Source organism: Myotis lucifugus, unplaced genomic scaffold, assembly GCF_000147115.1.
Source record: "Myotis lucifugus unplaced genomic scaffold, Myoluc2.0 scaffold_245, whole genome shotgun sequence".
Lineage (NCBI taxonomy): Eukaryota > Metazoa > Chordata > Mammalia > Chiroptera > Vespertilionidae > Myotis > Myotis lucifugus.
In genome coordinates this window covers 815,229-829,005 of record NW_005871293.1, presented here as the reverse complement: position 1 = coordinate 829,005, position 13,777 = coordinate 815,229, and the positions used below count along the sequence as shown (strand labels likewise).

The 13,777-nt window shown below is 34.3% G+C and overlaps 1 protein-coding gene across 1 annotated transcript in view; it reads left to right on the top strand.

The window, feature by feature from the left end:
* The window catches only part of KCND2 (potassium voltage-gated channel subfamily D member 2), a 497,728-nt gene that overhangs the window by 384,418 nt on the left and 99,533 nt on the right, over nucleotides 1-13,777 (top strand). The gene's annotated exons all lie outside the window — the stretch shown is intronic.

The following is a 13,777-nucleotide window of genomic DNA, read 5'->3' as shown; positions in this document are numbered from 1 at the left end:
CAAAGTATCAATGTAATGAAAAGCAGGTTATGAAACCAAGACTAAGATGTCCAGCAAGGCTATCATTCAAACTAGAGGGTGAAATAAAGAGCCTCACAGACACAAGAAGGCTAAGAATACATTACCACCAAACCCTCACTGCAAGAAATGCTAAAGGGACTGTTGTAATTAGAAGAAATAAAGAGAAAAAAAACATAGGCAGAAAGAATAAACATGGCAATAAGTAAGTACTATCACTAATAACCTTAAAATAAATAGATTAAATACTCCAATCAAAAGACATAGGGTAGCTGAATGAGTAAGAAAACATGACCCAATTATATGCAGTCTACAAGAGACCCACCTCAGAACAAAAGATCCACACAGGTTGAAATAGCCTAAATGATAGTGTCCACTGAAAGTAATGCTAGATTGAGAGTACTTATTTCATCTGATGCATCATGAAGTAAGAATCTCTATACTAGGTCTTAAACTTGACTTACACTATGACTTAAGTTTTTCTTGTTTGTAGCCCTACCCTTTTGCACAGTGATTCTGCCCATTGATTGAATATATCTGAATTTAAAGCTTGTGATTATAATTTGCCTTAAGTTAAACATCGTATTAACCTTCAGGGCATAGTGTGCTTTCACTCTATCAGCCCCAGGCTGACTGTCTGCTCTGACTTCCCTTGAAACCCGCTCTCTGTGACTACCTGGAGGGTTGAGGACAGTACCTTCAAATTATTAAATCACAACTGCCAACATTCCACAATAACCCATGGATCACAGCCATCATTTTTATTTTCTGGCTGACAAGGTGTTTGTCATTTGTGTATCCTACCCTCCAAGAGTCCTCTCGCCTTCCTCTCTCTTTTTACAAACACATTTATGTTTTGTAAGGAATGTAATTAATTAGTTTATTATCATATTGAAACTAAGGCTCTTTTTGGTTCTACTCAAGTTAATAAGGCAAGAATTCGTTGACAGTTTTTGGGAGCGGAAAGCTAATTAATTGTATTTACGTGAGTGGCTTACTACTCATGTCTAAGTGCTGTTCAGTACAATACTACCAATGTAATTTTACATATTGATTTTGTTGTAAGTTTTTATTCGTTTTAACATTCAACTCTGTGTGTGTGTACTATATGGTATTTATAGTTTTATGCCACTTTATTTAGAAATATACTCATAACTTTTAATAAATTTAGTGGCAACATTGAGCAGAACATATAGATTTTATTCTCATGTATATGGTATGTGGTTAGACTTAGGTATACACATAGATATAGATATGGATATTATATATATATAATAACATTGTAAACATTGCCTTACCTATACAGTCATGTTCAAGTTTGATTAATATTCAATTGTAACATTAACAATGGCAGTTAGTTGTTGTTTTTTAAATAAGTGTATGAATAATTTTATACTTCTAACAAAAGATATGATTTTTTAAAATCTCATTTTTTTTCCTCTGAAATACTTGTTTTGTTCTCTAGTATTTGTCCCCATGAAGAGAGACAGAGAAACCTGGTGGCACATAGCAGAGGCCAAATAAATATTTAGAATTAGAAGAATGAATAAGTAAAGGTAACAATAATCACAGACTGGAATAAATGAGTTTGTATACTACAGATCAAAAAAAGAAGAGAGGAGATCAATTTAAAAGATAAAGAGAAATGTGGCTCAACTTTGATATTCTAGTCGAGTTCACCTAGGCCTGTACTACCTTTATGAAATAAAGGGGAATGCCAGTATATTTCATAGTGGATATGACTTCTTCGTTCTTTTGATGTTCACTCAACTAGATGTAATTATGTTATATAGTGAGTCTGTTTTGAAGTTGTCATTAGAATCTAGTTCACCTAATTCTTAGCTCGATCTTTTTCCATCTAGGAGAAAATAAATCCCAAGAAGACAGGAATTTTTGTTTATTTTGTTTATTGCTATGTCTTCCCCAAACTACTGGGCACACTGTAAGCATTCAAAATGTTCATGTTGATTTAATGAGTGATAAACCTACATCATTCTACTTTACATTGCCATACAATTTCATTTTTCTAAATTTTTAATGTGAGTTCATGAATCATTTTAAGACAATTATTCAAGGCACATTTTCATCTTCTTTAAAATAAGTAACTTTAAATCTTTACAAAATTAAAACATTTGGTCCTTGTCAATACCTTGCACACTGTTGATATTACCAATATACTAATAACTCTGCCTATTTTTTGGTTAATAATATGTTCCAATCTAGTTTATCAAAGCTATTGGAAATTCATTTATTTTAGTGTAAAGGAAATTGTCTCTCTACACCCCCAATTATTCCTTATAAAATCAAGTCATTTCATATATAAGTAGGATTTGCAAAAGCTTTTCTGTTGCAGATAGTGCAAATTAATGAGACATGGATCAGAGTAGGAAATAGAACTAAAAGGGTAGAGTAGCAATATGATTCTGCTCTTGATGCCTTTGTGCCTCTTGAATTAGCTGTCCATAGTCCTCAGGGATTTAAATAAATAAATAAATAAATAAATAAATAAATAAATAAAAAGGTGGAAAGACAGATTCCTTATTAACTCATAATGTAGAGACTGTGACAGTGGAGATAACTGGTCAGAAACCCCGATTTCCGTGTGCAGTCTGGGAGAATGGACCTTGAGAACTATGAAGACATTTCTGAAAGTGATCATAACCGGATGACATTTGGGGTAAATAGAGATGAACTCTCTTTATGTGGTTCCATAAGCTAGTTCTTAAGGTTGGTTTTGGAAGGCTCACCACCTCAAAATCATTGTCCTTTTCATTTATCATTTCAGTTCTTTCGGCTGGAGGGCTGAAACTAGGCATGGGGTTAGTTTGGAGAGAGGAAGAAACAAAGATACCATACCACAAAAGAAAAACAACTTTTAAGATTTCCAGAACCTTTATAATTTTCTAATCTTGCAAGCAAATGTTTAGTATATAGAGGATGTATTTTTGGTGACAGCAAGATCAGAAATGGCTAGAGAAACTCAACCTCTCTACAATCTTTTCTTATGGAGAAGAACCCCCTCCTCCACCTCCACTCCCCCCCACTCCACCCCCAGGGACAGAGGAGTACTCAAAGCTCAAAAGGGGAAAGATATGAGACCAGATCTCAGTGACTTTGCAGGACCTGGATAAAGGGCCACTCAGTGATCTAAACTGGGCAAGAGATACGCCTTCATTCATTCATTTGTCCCCTAGCAGGCAGTATCATCCCTTTCATCCAAAGCTTGAGTTTGGTGTCGGAAAATATCAAGCCATAAGTCCTGACTTTTGCAACTAACTAGCTGAGTGACCTAGTTGTCCATTACAGATGTCAATGAGCTCATATAAAACAATAATATTTTCATATTGTAGATTTATTGTGAGTTTAAAAAGAGATGTTGCTCAGCAGGCATTTATTCATAAAGCAAGCAATAGTTACTCACCTACCATGGAGCACTTACTATGCTATAGATTGAGGATACACAAAAACTCAAGGTCACACAGTACAGAAGGGTCAGTGAGAGATCAATAGAGAAACACAGTAAACATTGAGAATGAATGCTGTAGAGGGTGGGACAGAAGTAGGCTTATAGTTGTGGGTATGTAAAATAGAGTTTATTCTTGTGTTATTATGTATTAATTTTTGTATTATTTTCCAAATGAACAACTGTAAACTTATTTTTGCCACACTCTGTATAAATAGAACAGTATGGGAATACAGAAGAGGGAGTCATTAACTTTGCTTAGGGAAAGTTAGGCAGTAGTTTAATAGGTGTGATTTTGTATATGTTCTCTTTACCCTACTTTAAAATTGTGGCTTAAATGTATTTTGACCATGTCCAACTCTGATTTCTTTTTACAAAGCTTCTTATAGTTCGTGCTCAACAAATGTTTATAATAAGCAATTATTTTAATGCCATTTTTCATAAAGTTGTATTGTATTTGAGAGAAATCAGGGAGAGTTGAAATCTCTCATGTGGATCTTCAGCCAGACTTAATAGCAAGTTGTGCATAATTGTTTCTTCAAATTCTAGTATGACTCCAAGAATGCAGAGTATTTGATATTTTCAATGAGAAAAAGATATTTTTTAAAGAATGCAAAAATATCATAATCATATTTAATTAAGCAGGTGCTTGACTAAAGATATAGTACTTTGAACATAAAACACTGAATGTGAGGAGTAATAGACACATATATTCATTGCTGGTTGGCATGTTAAATGTTATAATTATATGAAGAATGAAATATCAAGCAATCATAATTTATAATTCACAGAATCTTTGACTCAACAACACTAATTCTAGGAATGTATCCTGCAAACATACTGGCCTTTTGTGAAGTAACATTTGTATAAAACATTTATTGTAGTGATTATAGCAGTAAAATTAAAAATGTTTAACACAGTGAGGATGTGGGCTATTCAATATTAAATAAATTTCAACTATTGTCTGTAATGTATATGCAACAGATATATACAATGGAATACTATGCAATGGTTTAAAAGGATGAGAGCAAAATATGTACTGATATAATGTCAAAAAATCGGCAAAGTGCACATTTGCACATGTAGCATAAAATCAGTGCAGAAAGATATAGATATAAATATAGATATAGCTACAGATATGGATGCACACATATATCCATATAATCTTAAATATGAATAACTGTCCCAAAAAGGATACATAAGAAATACAATGATTACAGGGCTAGGAGATGAAATAGAAATATTCAGTTGTCATTATATACACTTTTATTCTTTTTGAACATGACATTATGTGTCTGTATTATGGATTCAAAATGCATTGAGTGAGTTAACAAAAGAAATATCTAAAACCCAGAATATCTTCTTAACCATATTTATGATAATTGTCATGGTGGAAAGTATTTATGCAAATTCACAAGAGTTATACATGTTAATTCATTTTTATATTTGTGTAGAGTAAAGATTACATTTTATCTAGAGGGAGAATATTTTTTTTCAATTTAAATTACTCTTTCTCAATAAACTTCAATTACTTTACTCCAAAACAAGCAGAGTCAGCTATAAAAAAGGGATGAATCCTATATTTGATAGCATAAATGAGGCATAATGATCACAGAAAAAAACTTTTGAAAAGAATGTATGAGCTACTGGATCCTTGGGACACCAGCAGTAATTTATATATCATTACTTATCCAGGGTTGCATTCCTAATTACTTCATAGAAAAAAAGAAATACATATTAGACTGCAGTGATTACTCCTTTCATCATACAAGCGAAACAATGCTGATATAGGCACATCTTAAAGAAATACAACTCTAGTCTATGGAAAAAAATGTTTATATACAATGTTTTAAGGTGAATGTATTAATAGCAAAAGCATATTTCTTCTAGGGGCATTGAGCTTTCCAGTAAACTCTTGTGCTCAATTATTCCTAGAAAAAATGTATATAAATAAAGTCAATTTAATACTACATTCTAGATTTTTCATGACCTACTAGCTTTCTCATAGACATTTGTGAAAGTACATTTAAATAATAATAGAGAGATCACTACTGAATGGTACAATAAGATGGTAAATTTTATGTTACTTTTTTAACCACACTATTTAAAACAAAACAAATGGAGGTTTGGAAGAGAGAAAAGGGGGAGGGAAAATTTGCTCCTTTGGTGTGAATAATGATCTACATCCTAGTTACAAAATGCCTAAAACATACACAGTATCATTTGCCTACAATATAGATTATCTATCTATATATCTATGTCTGTGTATATTTAATCTAATTCATCTAACTATATAGAGCAATTCTTGATGGCATTTGCTCAAACCACAAACTTTCCTGGTTTTCCATTTGTTTAAAAATTATATTTAGTTCATGCTTTTGCAGAGGTATTTTAACAAAAAGGGATAACTCCTAATATTCTATCAACTCTTACAAATTACCTATAAAATCTATTAAGTATTAAATGTAGATCCATACTAGAAGGTATTTCTTTCCATGGCTGGTCTGACTTTCCTGGAAATCAATTGGGGTATACTAATCAATACAAATTTTATTCGTATTCTAAGCCAAGCAAAATTGAGAAGATGAACATGCAGACAACATGTAAGGATATATTCTGGAGGCAAATGTGTATTCGTGATTTTTAGATTATGCACATCATTGTCTCTTCACATTACTGTGGACTAGGTATTTTACCAAATGAACCATAGAAAACTATTTTTTTTTCATAATTTGTCACTGTAAAGCAAATGTCTGAATCTGAAATGGTAGAAATGAATCTTTCATGAAATGTTTAAATACACAGAGCATACTGAGATTAAGCATTTAGAATTCATATACAAGTGTATCTCTAATGTGTTTTAATAAGGTCATGAATAATGAAGTAATTTTATACAATGTGTAAAAGCTGTGAAGTGTAGCGTTCAAGTGATATTTATCTATGAGGTGTATCCATTTTATGGCTCTCTTTTCATAAATTTCATTTCCACTTGTGGAGTCGTGTCATAGGCAGACTAATTAATATGACTTATCCTGTGGTTAAGCTTGAATCTTTTTCACTTTTCTTTTATCCTTTCACTTTATGCAAAATTATGATTCCCCATAACACCTCATTTATCTCTCCCATTCACCCTAGGGAGTCCCTGGTGCAGAACAACTAGGAGGTATATGTAGAACAACAATCTGGCAGCCTCATCATAAAACGTGATATGTTAGCTATTTCCCTTTCCAAGGGACCTATCCAGCCGAGACTGTACGAGGCCTCTGGGCCACACATGCAAAGGCAGCAAACTCACATCCCAAGAAAACTTTTTTGCCAAAACAGACAGTGGGAAATAGCTCTTTAACAGAGCTTGCACAGAAGTGGGGAGGGTGGGGGAATTCCATTTTCTGGGAGTTTGTCATGTAGGAGAAATAGCCATGTGACAAGAGTAGATATTTTTACTGGACCAGATATGCATAGAAATGGAATTCACTCCGGGTGCCTAAAATTCTGAGCTAGATGGCAGAAACAGAAAAGAAATAAATATCCCACTATTTGGAGGGGAAGGGGGCAAAGAAAGGTAATTCAGACTTGAGAGACTTCACAGTTTTCCTCTGGCCATACATGTCTCATCTATGCAAAGGTATGTAGGTGATCTATCTTTGGGCTATACCTCTAGGATGGGTGGATCCAGCTAACACTTATCATGTAAGAGAGCTGACAGGACCAGCGCCCTCTTTAAAACGCTGCTAATCTTGACTCTGAGTCACAACTACTGCTATAGATGACACAACCATGCGGGTTCCTTAATCAGAATTCTTGATCCAACAAGCATGGCAATAAAATCAAAGACACCACCTGCAAAGAAGTATTTGTGCATAAAATTATGCGGCATTTAAGTTAAGTATATACAATGGTGGGAAATAACTGGCCAGTGCATGGTTGTCTCATACATTTAAGTTGCAATTGCGAAACTTTTCCTTGATTAAGATGTTGTAAAGTTGATTGCATACCATAAAGAGAAAATGTTAAGTAAATTTGCAACTGTCCTTATATGTCAGTCCAGTGAGTCATTTATATTTAAACAGAAAACTAATTTCCACAAGGCAGAGTTAGCAAGGATTACTTTTGAATTTTCTAGTTGCTTCCGAGATCAGTGGGAAATATTATCACACACACACACACACACACACACACACACACACCCCAGACTGTAGGTTTCATCTGGGTGAGATATTATGGGGAGTCATGTTGATATGTTACAAGGAATATAAGTTGTTATAGATATATATCCCCCTACCACAACACATACGTATGGCAGATTGGTACCTTTAATTTTGATATTGAGATTCTACTTTTTTTTTTTAATCTTGGTCATTGGTGTCCAAGACAAAAGCAAGTTTTAATTCTCATCAGTTCTGTCTTTCTTCTAATTAAAAGCAGTGACGCGGCCGTTGTTGCTCAGTGGTTGAGCATTGACCCATGAACCAAGAGGTTATCATATTGATTCCCCATCAGGGCACATGCCTGGGTTTTGGGCTTTATCCCCAGTAGGGGGTGTGCAGGAGGCAGCTGATCAATGTTTCTCATCAATGTTTATAGCTATCTTTCTCCTTTCCTCTCTCTCTAAAATCAATAAAAACATATTTTTTTAAAAAAGCAGCAACCATTGTACAATCTTCTGACTAAAATGCATACATTCTTTCTTTTTTAATTTTCAAAAGAGAAACAATGACCAGTCATCTGGAGAAAGCTTTTTAATCAAGAAAAATGCCCATTCCTAAAATAGACCAAAAGTAAATGTGAAAAGGAATCTTTAATTAAGAACAGATCATTTCTTTTCCCTATATATCATGACCTCTTATTCTTCCCAGTTGGTTGGATTTTACATTAAGTTTGTTTAGCCCTAATTTGTTATAAAACATAAACCATGCCATTATTATTGATTAGGATAAGACTGCCAGCATGGCCTTGAAAAACCATTATATGCAAACATGCAAACACAGATTATTAGAGTATGAACTAAGGCTTGCTTGCATAGAAATGTATTAAAGATATTAGTATAGTCATTAAAGATTTTTAGGAAAAATATGTTGTGTTGTGATAAGTTCCATAGTTTCAGTCAAGGAATACAGTGCTCTCAGATTTGATTTAATAATGTGTTTGTAAAATATGCATCTGTATACATATAGCTTTTTTCCTCCCAGAATTAAAAAGAAACCATCAATAGAACTCCTAGAAACTGGAAGGAGTAAGTGGAGTCTTAAGTGTCACTGTCTTTAAATCCTATTTAAATGGGAAACTTTCTCAAATTATATTTGGGTGAGGCTTTTTAACTTTAATATCCTATATAATATAAAAGCCTAATATGCAAATTGAATGACCGGTCACTATGATGCACACTGACCACCAGGGGCAGACACCTAAGGAGCTGTCCCCAGCCCACAGGCCCCAGGCCAGCCAACGTGGGTGCCAGCGGCCCCCCCCACATCACTCCTCCAGTAGCCCCACAGATCGGCCCTGATCGCTGGCCAGGCCTAGGGACCTTACCTGTGCACAAATTTCAGGCACTGGGCCTCTAGTACTTTATAAAGGCAAGTGGACTAAAAATGTCTGAACCTAGTGATGACCTTTTGGGGGGAGGTGGGGATGAGAACAAGAGGATTGACTCTCTTAATGCTCAAAATGGGTCCTTGTGTTGCTCCTAGAAGCTGAAACAAAAAACTTGTCTAAAACTTTGCAGTCAAGACGGACTTTAATTATTATATTTTTTAGACACAAAATATTCTAAGGTGCTGTTGGTAATGATACTCATGGGCATAAGCTCCTGAGGCTTAGAGTGAGGAACACAAATCAATAAAAGAAGAAAGGAGGACAGCAGGTCTACGAGATCCACCCAAGCCTTTGGTGATGGCACTTCAAATTCCTACACTGGGCGATACCTGAGAAAATGAACTAATATGATGAGTAATTTCTTAATGATGACCTATTATGACTGGATTTTAAGCTTTACCCATCATCCTGACAGTGCCTGTGGAGTGGTGTTGATTCTTGTCTTACCACACGGGGTTTGGTAAGAGATAGAGAATTGGTAGATACTCCATATATGTTTTTTGTAAAGGCTAATTTAACAAGCATTATAGTCTTCTACTAAATATCTCCAAGAATTTAGAATAGTCTCACTTTTAGTCAGTAAAATCTTGTTATTAAAACGCAAAAATTGAACTGGAATGTGTGATGTTCCTCTGGCAGGATGATTCCTGGGTCCTTGTCTGGTGGAGTCGAAGAATGAAACCACGGACAAAAGGTGGTTTAGCAAAAGATGGAAACTTATTGAGAAACAAGCACAGACTCCCACGAGGGGAGGGGGAGAGAGTCAAATTAAGTCCCTTTTTTTTCTACAGTTAATTAAGGCTGCAGTTGTGCCCTGACATCCTCTCTGATTGGTCACTATCCCCTCTGATTTGGTCACTATAGCAACTTCAGAGCTCAAACCTCATGTGAGGTTCTCTTCTTCTCCCTTATTGTTTTTCTATTCCCTCTGGGATTTCCTCTTCCCTCTCTGAATGAGGGGCTTTCTTCCCTTTATTCTGTAAATGTATACCTTCTGCAGTTTCCAGCTCCCCTATTCTATAAAAATGTACCTTCGCTGTTCCCAGCTCTCCTATTCTATGAAAATGTACCTTCTGCAACTCTGTAGCCCTGTGCTTTTTCCATGGACCCCCGAATGACTAAAATTTCCTAAAACCTGTCTATTTTACCCCTAAAAACTCCTTTCATTATCACAATTATTTTGATATCAGGAAATTCTGTATAACTAAGCCATATCTATATCCCAGCATATTGCCCAAATAAGCAGTGCTTCAATGATGTGATTATATTTCTTTCCTTACAACACAATTCTATACAATGGCTTTTTCTATTGCTTGCCCCTGTCATAGCCATGCTTTGCAAAGGTAAATAAATAAAATGTATGATATTTATCACATCTGAGGAGAGACAAACTGAGCTTACATATCAAATAAAAATATTTCCTCTTAATTTATTTTGTTCCTAAATACAGATGAAATTATCCTTCAAATTCTTTTAAACTTTCTTATTCCAAATAACAGTCACCTAAATAATATGCATCAAATCACCCGCTAAAGCAAAAGAACCTACATAGACTTAAAACTGGAGGGTAAGAATACAATAAAGATCTGGCCAGGATCATAATTTCTGACACCTATGCATTTCCTCCCATGAACTCCTGGGGCTTTTAACTTGCAGTGGCTGCCAACACATTGACTGACTCCTCTAAATGCTGGCCTTTTAACAGATGGCCAACCTTTGTTTGTTTATAATGGTGACTAACGAGTTTTATAACTAGGACTATATTAGTGATAATCAGGAATTTTTGAAGCTCTCTGACATCTGGGTCTGACCTCAGCCTATGAAAGAGCAGGCCCCTCTAGACTGCTATCTGACGTGCAATATGATTTGGAAGGATGTGTGGAAAGCAATTTAATTTTTTCCTCTTCTAATTCCATGGAGCACCTTCAAAGTACTTGTTTAAGAGAAATAATCACGTGTTACTTTTCTTACTAATTAACCTACTTTCTTTCAACTTTAGTTAACAAAAAGGAGAGGTTACAAATGAGAATGGTTTATAATCAAATTCACCAATCAAAAATACAAAGAGCCAAATGACTGTGATTTTTCATAAAGTGATTTCATGCCACCCCTATTTGATTGATCTTTAAGTTTTTTATTTTATGAAATAATTTGGACAACTTAATAAATGACAATCTCATGACAGTCTTCCAAATTTATGATGATTTTGCTTATCTATGATAAATAAAACTGTAAGATAAACTCAAATATTTTTAAACTTCTACTTTTAAGTTTACTAAATTTTTAAATTATAAGAGCAAAGCAGCTAGCTATAAGAATAAAAATACAATCCATAAAGAAAAATAATAATTTATCCAAACCATTCTCTAATTTCTTCTCCCCAGTTAACCAATACTAACCTGTCTATATTTACTAGTATATTTTCTCACTTTTCTCTCTGCTCATAAAAATGTGTTTACATACATATGTATGATTATAAGTATATGTTTATCTCTCTGTAACATGACATGTGTTTCTTGGCACTACAATGTGCATAAACTTCCAAACTAATGTGGCCATGAAAGAGGTTGTTGTGAAAACACAAACTTTGCAACATGTCATGACCTTCAGATGCAGTTTCTTCCCAATCTTTCAAAAGTCAGCAATTCGTTTCCTCCCCATTATCTACCATGAAAGCTTCCAGAGCACTTTACAGCATTTGTGTTCACTGATCCAATTACAGTTCGAGAGTATTTGCATAGGAGAATGGAAGTGTGGGCATGGGAGTTAAAGTCTCCATGACCTTTGTTGACCTAGAGTGGTTTCAATACTAAACTTCTTTCCAACATTAGCACCTATGTGCAAGCATATACATGCACACATGTACACGTGCCTGCACACATTTTGGTTCCTAGGTAGAGAATTTTAGGCAATTTCTATTGTCTGCATTAGTGTTTTAGGGTTTTTCTGTTTGGTTGGTTAGATTGTTTTTTGTTGCTGCTTTTTTTTTTGGTTGGTTGGTTGGTTGGTTGATTTTTCAATCTTCTTACCATAGAAAAGAGGGAAAATGAAACAAAGTTATAAATAAGCTTCAAGAAGTGCATATTTAGCATCAATGCTTATGCTTAAAAGGTAATAATTATCTAATTAACACCAGCCAAGAATAAAGCCACCTATATTTTAAGATACTAAGTTTCTTGCCATTGCAGGTTTTTAAGTAAAAATTCAATCACCATGAGCCAAGAATAATTATGTTGGTAAGAAAACCCATAGTTTACATCTAGCTCTAAAACCTTGATTTCAAGTTTCATCTATGACTTTCCCGTTGCCTTGGCTATCATACTAGTGATGCAGTGATTATTCTAAGCCAGGGAACTTTGTAGGAGAGATATTTGGATGTACGGAAACTCTGCCATAACTCTCAAACCAAATAGTAGCAGCATATTTACCAATTCAGCATCTTAGAGTCACAGTCCTCATCCTAGGTAGAGAATTTTAGGCAATTTCTATTGTCTGCATTAGTGTTTTAGGGTTTTTCTGTTTGGTTGGTTAGATTGTTTTTGTTGTTGTTTTTATTTTGGTTGGTTGGTTTTTCAACCTTCTTACCATAGAAAAGAGGGAAAATGAAACAAAGTTATAAATAAGCTTCAAGAAATGCATATTTAGCATAATGCTTAAAAGGTAATAATTATCTAATAATAATTTAATGATTATATGAAGATATAGAAGGATATCTATTGTCAGAGATGTTGTATATCATATTTAATTACATTCTGTTCTGGATTGTTATTGTTTTTATTTTACAAATCCATGAAGTCATGTTTTAATTAGACAGATTTTAAAAACCCAGAGACCCAAAATGCTGATAATCTTTCCAGAAAAGTTGAGTTTTGTGTGGATTGCAGTGGCACTCCAGCTCATAAACCTAATTATATTTTGCCACTCAGATTATAGTGCAAACAAGTGGATATTTAAGTGGGTAATGAAGTTGAAGAAAATAACCTTTGTGTATCATCCCAATAAAAAAAAAGCTATTGCACAGTTGCTAAAATAATCTGGTTTTATGAGTTGGTTGGTTGACAAATTGATAATTATTTCTGTCTTTCTGTTGTTCTAAATTTTAAAAACAGATATGGAAGTTGAATGCTTCTCTCAATTTGTTTTACATGTACAACCTTACTTGAGATATCAATGCCCTTTTCATTATCTTAAATTGGGTTAATACCTCATTAACTCAATTTAAGTTTTACTTTTACCCAGTTGCCTGTCTGTATAGCATACAAACAGATTCAAGTCTCTTCTTTTCTTCCAAATATAGTCAACAGCTTTTATTCCTGCAGGGCATGGAGGAAAGGTGCACTGGGCAATAAAACCAGCATAAAATTAGTTAAGGAGGAAAGAAGGGGAATTGGGAGTTTTTTCGTGCTGCTTTTACTAATCTAAAAGAAATCACTTGGAGTCATTTACTTTCCATTCTCTTTACGATAATTGACTCACACAACCCATCTCTTTTTCTTCAAATAGTTCTGCAATGATCAAACTAGATTGCATCTTTCTCTGGTTGTGTCTTTTATTTTACAGCCACGATTATTCAAATAACAAATGGGAAAGTCATCCATAAGCATGTACACCCAGTCAAGTATAAATCTGCAGTTGTTCCATTAGTATTTACAGATAGTATTTCATATATGGTCCATACTTTTGCACATAACTGAATACACT